Below are 13,136 nucleotides of genomic sequence, written 5' to 3'. Positions count from 1 at the left end.
TAGAACTCTGGCGCTCAGTTCAACAATTTCCATGATATTTGAAAAAAAGGAAAAAGAATCAAATGATTGATTCGTGTTTTGAAATCAGAACCTTGTAATTTTAAGAAAAGAAATTGAAAAACTGATTTACTAGTTGCTGGATAGAAAATATTATTTTCATACGCAAAGAACCGTCCAAAATTTTTAAGAAATCGCATTTTCAGCTGAACCTTGAAATATTTACGGGGCGTTATCTTGAACCTAATTGATTTAAAAAGTTTGACACTAAAAGTTCGATGTTTGAGAAATCACTGTAAAAATTTCAATAATCAGCGTTGCCTAATTTATGAAATATTGCAGTTTAAATGGTAGAGGCTAAAAAGTTAAATTTTCGTAGAACTGTTATTTCTCATTCAGGAACCCAATTTAAGAAATGACATATTTTCAGATAATTGGTTGTTAGTTAATTATTTTAAATTTAAATAAAATTGTCAACGAAAACAATTATCAGATCAAAACTTTACAAAAGTTCAAAGTTGAAGTTTGAGTATGCATGCATCTTGTTTCTATAGTATTATGAACGGTACTGAAAGTGTACTTTTGAAAAGCATTTAAATCCTTGTGTCACAATCAGGAAAAATCAAAATAAAGTTTCCGTGGGTGAAATTTTCTGACTCTATTATCGGACAGATTTGATTATCCGTTCCGAAAAAAGAATCGAGTTCGACCTGAACTTAAGTAGGGTACTGCCAGACTTATATAGAAAATTGTTTGCTTATATTAACATCAATATCATTCAATCAAAAACTTATGACGACCGAATAGAATTAAACCTGAAGGACAACCCATCTAATTTCTGGACGTTTGTGAAGAACCGCAAGTTAAGCAACTGTATACCTGAGCAAATGAAGTACCGCGAATTGTCCGCAGATTCTTCTGAGGAATCGGCCAATCTGTTTGCCGACTTCTTCAGCAGGGTGAACAATCTCAATTCACCTGAACTTTCTGATGCGAGTAGACAGGGCATTCTTACGCATGACATTACGCTACCATCCTTGAACTTTACGCAACGTGATGTTCTATCAGAATTGGAAAAGCTGAACGTCAAAAAAGGTCCTGGAACCTATCTACTTCCACCAGTATTTTTGAGGGAATGTGCAGAATCACTGAAGCTGCCTATTTGTCTGCTCTTCAATCGTTTTCTTCACGAACGGAAGTTTCCTGCCATATGGAAGACCACCTCGATAACTCCGATCAGGGCCGTAAGAAGAACCGACTCATGGGGGGGGTTTTGGTGACTAATTTTTACCTATGATTTTTTGACTAAAAACACACGAATAAAAAAAATAAAAACAAATTATGTTTGTTACTATATGATTATTTATTTTTAAGTACCCATTAAAAGTTTTCGTATGAAATTGTAACTTAAGAGAAGACACGAATGCCATAAGGATAGTAAAGTGTCATTAATAAAACCTTAAAAAAGCAACTTCAGAAAAGTGGTCATTAGCCTAAAGGGTGAGCTAATTTTTTTTAATGAAACCTCTAGAAACAAAATATGAAATTTGCTTTCATCGATGGTTAAAATTTTTGAATTTGTTTAAAAGTCTGGTAGATCAAAGTTATTTCATTTGTTCATATGTTGTTTCATAAGTTCTTTTTAGGGTAGCCTTCAATTTCTTTAAAAAAACTTATTCTATACTCAAATCAAACAAGCCCAATTTTCTAAACTCTTTTGCAAATTCCAAGATTCTAACCTTTGATGAAAATAAATAAACTTTTTCAAAAAAAAAAAAAAACAGTAAGAGATACAAAAAGAAATTTGAATCAAATTTGCTTGATGCAAACTTGAACTAAATTTATGATTTTAGTTTGAAGTTTGGCTTTGAAAAAAGCTGCAAAATTAATAATGTTAAACAATACACCGAAAAAATAAGAAAATTTGTGTAGATTTTTTAGGTGAAGATCAAGTAGGGTGATTTGCCAATCGTTGCACACCTAAGCATATGATTTTGGTGTTTATGCTGTATTTTAGTCATTTCAACCAAATTCACTCGATTTTTTTTTGTCGATGCACTCATACAGGATTGATCAACTAGATCCAAAAGTTCAAGTGTTTGAAAAAAGTGACATAAAAATTTAAAAAATCATTTAAAACAGCTTGTCTGTGCCCAATAGTTGCACAGGCAACTTTTGTGTCGAGCATAATGTTGCCCGGTTTTTCCAATTGTTGCACATTTTAAAAATCAGTCACCATGAGGTCGAATAGGCTGATATTTGTTACGAAAGCTTATTATGTGAACTTCTAGTTCAAATGCAATCTAGTTTTTAGACGGCCCCTTATGAGGGGGAGGGGGGGGGGTGGGTACTTCCATATAAACCGTCCAATGCACTTTCAAATTCCAATTCGGCAAAAAAAAACACAAAGCAGCCAGTTTGAGTGTCTGGAAAAGCATTTATCACATGTGAAGTTTTCTCAGAAACTCAAAATCACCTTTTAATTAACCTGCAGCCATTTGAGTGGAGTGTTAATTTGCCCAGTGTTGAGCCTTTTTCTTTATATGTCCTACCAACATAAAGTTTTATGTCTTTAAAATCCCATAGAATGAACTGAAAGGTATTTAATGCTTAATTTTTAAGTGGCTATTCTTAGGCGAAAAGATTAGAGAACGTGATCTGTTTTGCCCCCTTTTACCCCTATGAAGAAGATGCGATTTTATAAAACAAATGTTTAAGGACTCGCTTGGAAGTCGATCGATTTTTACATAACGAATCTCAATTTAAAACTTGAAAATGGACACAACCACGCTCAAAGTTTCAGATCGTTTGATTGATTTATGCTCATGATTTACAATTTTGTATAAGAATTTTTTTTTTCAAAAAGTTATATTAAAGCCAAATAAAGTTTCACATAGATGTCTCCAGTGACGGCAGCTCGACGGCAGATTTGAATTCCTGAGAAAATTGCACGCTAGATAAGTAATATTTCGGGTCTTCCAACCTTCGACTTCTAGTTTTTGGGATTAAGGGTCGTAGTTTTCCTCCTGTACAATATTCTGACAATATTAATAACAATATCAAAGGGATCACTGTTGATATGGAATAAAATTCTTTTAGATTTGTTGACACGAAATCGGAGAAACAGATTTTTTCAGAACAGCTTTTAGATTCTTTCCATAAAATGTTGAGTAAATGGTCGCGATAAAGGATTTCAAAATAAATCTGATAAAAAAGTTGTCTCTCAAAGTCAATGCAGTTGAGTTGACTTAGACACTTTTCAGACAATGCAAATTGCCCAACTTTCATACATACATAAGTTTTTTCAACGAGTTAAATAATTTCAAAACTTCATTTTTAAGATTTGATGGTAGAAAAAATAAACTTTTGGATATAGAAAGTGTCTTTGAATTATTGAAATCGTAATTCATTCAAAAGTATTGTAAAATTGCAGGATTTGCTTTCTGAAGCTTTCAATAATTTTATGACATGTTTTTACGAAAGTTTTAAATCATCACACTTATTGGCTGTACAAAGCAGTATAATGCGATTCTTATTTTCATCCGGCTTAACAGCTTTCAAATTAGCTGTCAAAACACTAAAATTAAAAAAAAAATCCCTTTTTTGAATTTTTTGTATGACAACGAATATCATTTCTGGGGTACAAGTTAGGTTTAGTTTTTGTTCACATGCAATGTATTGCAAGAACCAAAAAATATTTTAAAAATACAAAATTATGTTTTTTGAACTTTCAGTACAGTATGATGGTTTTTGAATGAAAATTTGGATTTTCCGTACAAGCCACCATACTTATTCAGAGCACGTTGTTATAATTAAGGACTTAATCAATCGCTTCCAAAATTTTTATTGCTATTTTTAGCTGTAAAAACAACCAAACAAAGTTGTTGGAGGTATACGTATTTATAAATTTGAAACTTCCAAACAAATTTTGCAGCGGAATTATGTACAACAATGGGGCAGGAAAAGATTGAGCGGACCAATTATTGCACGATCCAACATATTTTCTGGTTAAGTATGGATCAAATTTTTTTTCAAAATCATGGTGTTAAAATTGCCTAACAAACGTTTCGTATAGAAAACTGATACAAAAAATGTTTTGTTCTGACGTAAAACCTTATTTGCCGTAGAAGGAATGTTAAGGTTTTTGTTAACAATTAGCACAAAAACTGCGCGAAAAAACCAAAAAAAATTAAAACTGTCGTATAAAACACACTTACCAGCAGAAAATATCACAAAGGCCTCATTTCATCAGAAAACATTCCGAATTACATGATTCAGTTTTATTTTTGAGGAAAAGTTGAAAAACAGCCGAAATATTGATAATTTAAGTCATGCTGTGCAACAATGGGTTAGGGGACAACGATTGGCAAATCACCCTACATGTTTCTTAAACAGGCAATATTTTTCATAAAAAATCAATTCCGTACTAAAAATCCTGTGAATGATGTTTTTTTAAATATAATTTGGGATATTTTGCATGAATCAAAACTTAGAAAATTAACTTAAATTTGTGATTTTCAGCTGAATTCTGATTAAAATCTTTGAAATCTGGAAATTGAATTGCAAATTTTTTTGTTTATGTTCTTTTGAATTTCTCAACAATTTTATGTTGATTGAAAAACTCATTCACAAGCTAAATCTTTTTCTGAGTTCTAAACATAAATTCAAAAATTGAAATTTGAATCTGTTTCTGAATTTCTAAACGATTTCCGAAATATACATAAAATACGTTTTTCTGAATCTTAATTCCAGATCAAATTTTGATGAGCCAAATCTCTGAGCCCTCATTCATGAATCTATTATTTGAATTCTGTAGTGCTGGTTTAATCTTAATTCATTATTTCAATTTTAAATTTTTAATCTGTTTTGTGAATCTGATTTAAAATGTGAATTTCGAATGATGAATCAGAATCTGGTTTTCAATTTTGGATCGCCACTTAGAAGCTTTAAATGTTTAAATTTTGTGTCAGAATAAAGTTCAAGAGCTTCGAATTTGAATATAAAACAAATTTCTTCTTTTTCCATATACTGAAAACTATTATTCAAATATTGAAAATTCATTTTATCTTCGAAAAACATGATTCAAATTTGATATGAAATGCAAACCGAATTCGAACAAGGATTTCAAAGCAGCTTTTCATTCCTAATTTCTTATGATTATTCGAACTGAAAATCAAGAATTCTAAACTTATAAAATCAGAAATACCAAAATATGTCGAAATACAATTTTTGTTATGGGAATATGGACCCAAAACTTCCAAAACGGGTTTAATTAAAAAATTTATTTTAAGATCTGAATTTCAATGATAAGGTTGCCAAAATTCCCGGTTCCGTTTAAATTGGCCCGGATATTTAATATTAAATTTGGGAAAAGTCCGGTCCGACCCGGTTGCCCAGATTTCATTGGAAAAGCCCGATTTTTTTTATTCTCATTCTTAAGAATTGTTTAAATCAAACTTAAGTTTGGTTGAAACTTAAGTTTGATGAGCAACCCCTAGGTTTTGATCAAAATTGACCGGTTTTTGCCTGGATTTGGTCGACAATTTTGAAATCAAATACTCGGATTTTGCCAGGTTTTTATATAAAACAGCCCGGATTTGTCCGGCCCGGATACGGGCTGAAAAAAATCTGACAACCTTATTCTATGAACAAGTGAGAAAATTTTGAAAAACTGTAGCAGAATTTTGAACTTGAAATGGGGTTTTGAGGTTTTGGTATTAGTTTTTAGTTCAGATAGTTACTCTTGAATATCTTTGCTCTATTATAATAATTTGATTATGAATTTAAAATTTTGAGTGTAGATTAGAATAGCCGGCTTGCTTTTTTGGACCCTCATGGGGGGGGTTTAACCCCCAAAACCCCCCCCGTTCCTACGGCCATGACTCCGATACATAAATCCGGTTGTCGTAATTCCGTGGAAAATTACCGAGGAATTTCAATCCTGTGTTGCATAGCCAAAGTCTTTGAGAGCATGGTTCACTCGGCGCTCTGTAACGCCACTCGTCACTTGATCTCTGACTATCAACACGGATTCTTTAAGAAGCGATCCACAGTGTCAAATCTGATGTGTTACACTAACTACCTATCAACCGAAATCGAGAAGCGTCGACAAGTGGATGCAGTCTACTTTGACTTCAGTGAGGCTTTCGACAAAGTTCCTCATCGACTTGCCATTGAAAAGCTGGTTCACATGGGTCTTCCTCCTTGGATTACCAAATGGCTTCAATCGTATTTGACCGATCGAAGAGCGTCTGTCAAGATCGCACGCGTATTTTTGATTTGACCTCGGGTGTCCCGCAAGGCAGTATTCTAGGCCCTTTGATGTTTGTTCTTTTTGTGAACGACCTGACTTTCCGTCTGAAATCCTATATGCTGCTATATGCTGATGATCTTAAGATCTACAAAATAATCTCATCTGCTCTAGACTGTCACGCTTTTCAACCTGACATCGACGAGCTTCTCCTGTGATGGGATGCAGTTGAACACAAAAAAAAAATGCAAGTCCATAACTTTTAGTCGCCGTCTGTCCAATGTCTGCTTCGAGTATAGTATCAACGGTACCAGCATCGATCAAGTCAGCTCCATGAATGATCTGGGCGTCATCGTTGATAAAAAACTAACGTTCGGCGACCATATCAGTGCCATCACAGCGAAGGCTTTCTATGTTCTTGGATTCGTTAGGCGCAATTCACAATCCTTTCAGGATGTATACACTCTTAAAGCTGTGTACTGTTCCTTGGTGAGAAGTGTATTGGAGTACGCCGCTTGTGTGTGGGCTCCTTACCATACATCTTGGAGTCTTCGAATCGAAAGAGTGCTGCGATCTTTCATTCGTTACGCTCTCAGGTCACTTCCGTGGAACGACCCCATCAATCTTCCGGATTATGAGAGTCGGTGCATGTTGATGAATTTAAAAACCCTCTCTTCTAGACGTGTAAAACTAAAACGGCTTTTTGTGTTTGATCTGGTTACCGGCAACGTGGATTGTGCAGCTCTACTTAATGAAGTATGCTTTCTTGCACCATCCAGACATCTGCGAGGAAGACAACTTTTAGCACTAGGCATGCACCGCACTACTTACGGACAGAATAATCCTCTGACCAGCTGTTTTCATGTTGAGAACAATTTGTTTGATTTTAATGTGTCCAAAACGATGTTTAAACATAGGATTAAGAACCTTAGATATTAAGATCAGTCTGTGGAACATTTGAATCCAAGACGGTGTGTGAAATAAATAAAATGTGTAAAATACCCGTAGAGTCTTAGAAAAATGTAAAATTTAGACCCAAAAATCTATGTCTATGAGCCAAGTTCTAAAAAAGTGACACAATATTACTGCTAGCCCATGTGAAGGAAGACCCATCCCTCAAAAAGAACGTTAGGTTGTAGATAACTCATAAACTTGTGATCGAAGTTTAAAAGAAATAAAAAGAGTTAGATTTTATGAAAACTTGTGATCGAAGTTTAAAGGAAATAAAAAGAGTTAGATGAATCTATATTAAGAATTTAATTTTTTTATTCTTTTTTACAGTTCTTAACGTTTTGAAGATTATTTTTGTACTTTTGATAAGTTTTCGACTAAACAAACCATTATTTTCATCGATTTTTCAATGAGTATCGTTGCTTGTTATATTTTGCAATTATTGATCGTATTGCTCAGTATTAAAACAAGTTTTAAATTTTGATCATAAAATATCGCTTGAGTATTTTAATCAAAAAAATCACTGCACAACTTCTTTTTGCTTCCTAGCAAAACACTTCCGTAATATGATACTTTTCCTACTCTCACTTATGTCTTAATGTTCGTGCAGTTCAAATTTAACACAGTTAATTTTGTCATTAATATTTTTTCCCAAATGAACACGCGCCAGCACATAAAACAACAGCAGCACCAAACCTATAAAAATCATAAAAATAACAAACCTAGTAGCACCAGGGATGACACCGAAATGACACCGTGCGATCGTACAGGCCGGATTGGCCCCGGGGCACCGTAAACTAAACCGGGACAGCAGCTGCCTGCAGATATCGTCGTCGTCTTCCAGTGCCAAATCCCCTTTCCTGCTTCTTCCTGCTTCCTGCTCTTCTCGGAAACCACAAGACGGTCACCTAGCAGCAGCTCCAGTAGCCAGACCAATTCATGGATATAATTTTCAAATTTTCCCCCCAAGGACCGGAACCAAATGGTCGTCGTCGTTAGTCGGTCGTAGATTGGAAATTTGGCTCGGCGGCCTCACTAACTCCAATCCCTCGCACACACTTTGATTCACTTTGCACTTTGTTGATAAACCGAGAGAGGTTCCTCTTTTTCTCTCTTTCCTTCACATTAAGAAACTTTGAGCCACCCTGTTGTTACACCCACGATCAACTGGAAGCACCCCCTCAAGCGCAGGCCAAGATGCGCGTGATTGTTTTTTTCTTTCCTGAAGAGAGACTTAAACGACCGAAAACAGGCAGATAGGCGACGAACCGGTCTGATCGACTTACCGAACAAGACTAGCAAGACCGGCCAAGTTGCGCTAGGTCGCTGGCTTGGGATGGCTTGTGGTACCGAATCAAACAGTCAACACGCATCGTGGTTGCCAAACGAGATTCTTTGTATCTGATTCCGAAGGAAAATTCGAATCAAATCATAAAATGCCGGAAAAACGTAGATAATATGTTAAATTCAAATCTTTTAAATCATTGGAATAAAAAAGCAAAACCAATGGCATCAAAATATGCGGATTTTGGAGCACTTAAACTTTGCTGAACAAAGTTTGTTGTTCATAAAACAATCTATGGATCGTTTTGACTTTTTTGTTTTAAGTCCAATCCAGTTGCAGTCTTCAGGTGAAATGATAGTCTATATAAAAATTTTAATAAAATTAACGTAAATAAGCGATCTATTGGCAAAGAGAAAATAATTTATGAAAAACCAGTGTTTTATGCTTCTTCAGAACACAATGTCTCAGAATCCCTTTCATTCTTGAGATTCAGTGCAATTCCTTCCCGTTATCAGATTTAGCTATAATTTTGACTATGGTCTTCTGATGGTTTCTTTAAATTTTGATTTTTTTTAGTAGTTATTTGGTAAGAGAAATTTGATACATTCTATGCAAAAATATCCATACAATATCCATTCATACAATGATACAAACAACCAACTTTATTCAGCAAAGTTTAAGTGCACAAAAACCCGCATCTTCTGAAAGCATTGATTTTTTTTTAAAATTCCACTCAAGGTACACATTTTGGTCAGTTGAATAAAAAAAAATGCTTTAACTCTCATCCGTCCCTCATATTTTACCCGTTACAGCCCCTGGAGTGTCAATTTGACACTCCTGACTGAAACCACTATAACTCTCTTGTTTCCCAACCGATTTTTACAAAATTTAATGTTATGTAACTCAAGTATGTTTTTCAGACAATTTTTAACAATAACACTTCAATTTTTCATTTTTCAAAGTCAAAGAATAAAAATCCGAAAATACATGCTTTGGAAAAAGACTGTATATTATGTATATACGAAATGCTCAAAAAATATCTTAGTGTCCATGAAAGCTGAAGTTAGAATCTATACCTTGGACATAATTTTTTTTTATTTCTTAAAGATCATGACTACAAGAAATGTAAAAAAGTTGTGTTAAAACCGTACTTTTTAATCAATGATCCGTCAGAATTGTTTAAATAACAGCAGATAAATTTTGAAAAGACGAGTGTAAAGCTGAATTTATTTGGCACATTTTTGCACTCTTAGATTATCAAAATACGGACCGCAGAATGTTTGACGAATTTTCAAAGGAAGCTGATTTTCAGTAGGTTCAGCGTTTTTGGCGCAGATAGAAAGGAGTGGAGGCTGCGTTCCAATACTCAACTGATACGAACCACCTTATGATTTGGTCGTTTTTGCCGTCCAGTCCCACTCAATTTGTAAAAGAACAACAGCTGCTAGCGGTAGTTTGCGCTAACGCATGAATATTTAGAAAGTATTTCACTTTTTTGTTTTTCATATTGTTGTTAATTATCGCATCGCATATGTAATTCCACCACTAGAAGTAATATAAAATCGGCTTTCTGAATATAAATGCTAGAAAATCAGGGAAATTTCAAATTGACAAAAAGTTTGAAAAACGATCTAAAAATAAAAAAAAATGCCAAATTTTTGTAAACATGTGCCAAAATGTGACTTGAGCTATTTTGGCGATTCATTGATTTAAAAGTACGTTTTTCACGCCACATTTTCACATTTTTTGGGATCATGATTTGAAAAAAATTAAATTTTGTCCAATATTTGTACACCCACGGAAAAAATGGCAGCTTGGTTGGTAGAGGAAATAAAGAAGTACCCGGTGACTCACGGAAAAAGTGTAAAAAATTCGGTTGAGCAAGTGGAACACCTAAAAGGATTCAAAGTGCGTCGAGGCGAATTTCAGGTTTCATTTGGCGTATCCGCACTTTCCCCAGCGCCCACACTTCCAATGCTCTCGACAGCCTACGAAGATATTTAGAACTCCGCCAAGTACCCCCCAACCAACTGATAGATACATCACGGTCGACTCGAATCATTTTGGGGCTCAAAAACAAGCCACCTTCCACTCTATGGCACAACGGTTGTATCATATTCCGATGGAGAAGTCCGAGTTTGAAGAGGCAAAGCAAAAATATACGAAACCGGGATTGAGAATGGATATGACAATGACACGCCCGAAAAAAAACATAGAAGTGATACAACTACATTCAGACCGGAAAAAGAAGAATCTTTCAGAGTAAGTCTACCATTTCATTCGAAACTAACTAATGGTATAAGTAAGATTCTTCTACAACATGGATTAAAAACTGCATACAAAAGTGGGAATACTTTGAAGGATCGGCTGGTTTCATTCAAAGATAGGATTCCAGAAGAGGAGAGATCCGGAATTTACAAAATTCCATGTAAGAGTTGTCCATCAATTTATATCAGCCAAAACCGCCGTAAATTTAAAGTTCGGCTCAAAGAGCATAAGAATGCCGTTGAAAACAGAAGGATCAACAAATCGAGCTGGACACAACAGGATTTGACCATTCCATTGACTGGAAAACAGTCAAATTAAAAAAAAATACGTACGCAAACCTGGACACATTAACGCTTGGTAGTCTATGTTCATCAGCACTGCCAAGAAACCGTTGATGAACGAAGATGACCCGCCGATTACATCCCCACTTTTCAACCTGATCAACCAAAAGTTCGCATGATGCAACACCCTTTCGACGAATACATCAGCAGAATAGGAAATTGGTTACGCTAATTGTCTTCAAGTAATCAGTCGGACAACGTCCTGTAGATGTGTGTAGCGCTATATATGGATATCCTCCTAATTGTGTAGATAACTTAAGCGTTTACACGGTAACCCAACATGAACATCGACTACCCCCCCAGTATGTCATCATCCATCCCTCTCGCCATCCTTATCTATCGCCATGCGTCAATCGCCCTCTCACCCACGCACCCAGCGAGTTCGAGTGGCACCTCACGCAAGCCGGACCTCAGCGACAGCGCCCGTCGGAATACCGGAATACGGAGCGAGGTAAGATTCCCCGAGCCTTCTCTAGTCGGGACTGGACCGCACATTTGGCGATCCTGCTAGATATCGTTTAATTTTTATCATTTATAATAGTTTAGAGAACCTGATATTGAAAAGAAAATTTCGGAACGCTTCAGTAGCCATTTTGAATATTATGCTCAATGAATACTTTCCCCGAACTTAAATTTGAATTTTTTTTTTCTGCGCAAGTGTCTCGAAAAAATTATGTAATAATATTAAATAAATTAAAATAGAATACGTGTAAATTAAATATTCAGGAACACAAACTTTGCACAAGTGTAAAAATGTCGGAAAAAAAATGTGGAAAATAAAACCAGTAAAACGAAATTTGCAAAGGTAAATAGGAATCTGTTCTCTTCCATGCATTGGGCACCAAATGCTACGCGCTGTTCGAAGATGCCTGACGAGATGAGGACTTCCGTCAGCAGGAATGAATATGAGGTATGAGGCGAGATGTGGACTTCCGCCTGATGAGTTGTAGAATAAGAAATCTGACGTGATGTGGACTTCCGTCATCTAAAAATGTCGAATCGATTTGGCGAGATGAGGACTTCCGCCCGGAAAATTTATGTGCTTGAAAATATCTGACGCGATGTGGACTTCCGTCAGTCGAACATAGTTAGAGCGATTTGGCGAGATGAGGACTTCCGCCTGGCAAGTTGAGCTTTTGAAAATATCTGACGCGATGTGGACTTCCGTCAGCCGAACAAAGTTGAAGCGATTTGGCGAGATGAGGACTTCCGCCCAGTAACTAGATGTGCTTGATAATATCTGGCGCGATGTGGACTTCCGTCAGCCGAAAAAAATTAAAGCGATTTGGCGAGATGAGGACTTCCGCCTGGCAAGTTGAGCTATTGAAAATACCTGACGCGATGTGGACTTCCGTCAGCCATACAAAGTTAGAGCGATTTGGCGAGATGAGGACTTCCGCCTGGTCAGTTGAGCTATTGAAAATACCTGACGTGTTGTGGACTTCCGTCAGTCGAACAAAGTTGAATCGATTTGGCGAGATGGGGACTTCAGCCTGGCAAGTTGAGCTGTTTGAAAATACCTGACGTGTTGTAGATTTCCGTCAGCCGAAGAAAGTTGAAGCAATTTGGAGAGAAGTGGACTTCCGCCTGGCAAGTCGAAATATTTTAGAATACCTGACGCTTTGTTGACTTCAGCTAACAATACGATGTTGAAGCGTTTCTTAAGAAATGGGGCTTCCACCTAAAGAACCGGGTCGATTGAGGATATCTGAATGAAGGAAATTTAAACTATTTTGCTTCGCCTGGAAAAAAAATCTCAAAATGTATGATGAGATGCGGGCTCCCGTCGGTGAAACGAGTAAACGTCCTTTTCCTTAATGCATTTAGAAGTGATCTTTGCAATGCGGACTCCCGTTAGCTGAATGAAACGGATCAGACGAGTATGAACTTTCGTCCTGTTGAAAGAGATAATAAAAAAGTCAGTTGTGATGATTTATGTCAGTAAATCTAACATATTTGCTTAATGAACATCTACTTTGTATGTTTGAATATTGGTTGCGAAGATTTCATTTACGCCACTCCACAAGATCGAGTGCAAACAGTT

General features: G+C 35.9%; 1 protein-coding gene across 1 annotated transcript in view; it reads right to left on the bottom strand.

Moving 5' to 3' along the window:
* LOC129745950 (testisin) overlaps positions 1-8,479 on the bottom strand; it is a 56,525-nt gene extending 48,046 nt beyond the window's left edge. The window contains exon 1 of the mRNA XM_055739349.1: positions 7,921-8,479. The gene's annotated coding sequence lies outside the window, so the exon portion shown is untranslated. The remainder of the gene's footprint in view (positions 1-7,920) is intronic.
* Positions 8,480-13,136: the final 4,657 nt, after the last annotated feature.

This window comes from Uranotaenia lowii, chromosome 2, assembly GCF_029784155.1.
Source record: "Uranotaenia lowii strain MFRU-FL chromosome 2, ASM2978415v1, whole genome shotgun sequence".
Classification (NCBI taxonomy): domain Eukaryota; kingdom Metazoa; phylum Arthropoda; class Insecta; order Diptera; family Culicidae; genus Uranotaenia; species Uranotaenia lowii.
Note: the sequence above shows the minus strand (reverse complement) of the source record. Positions and strands in the feature narration are given on the sequence as shown.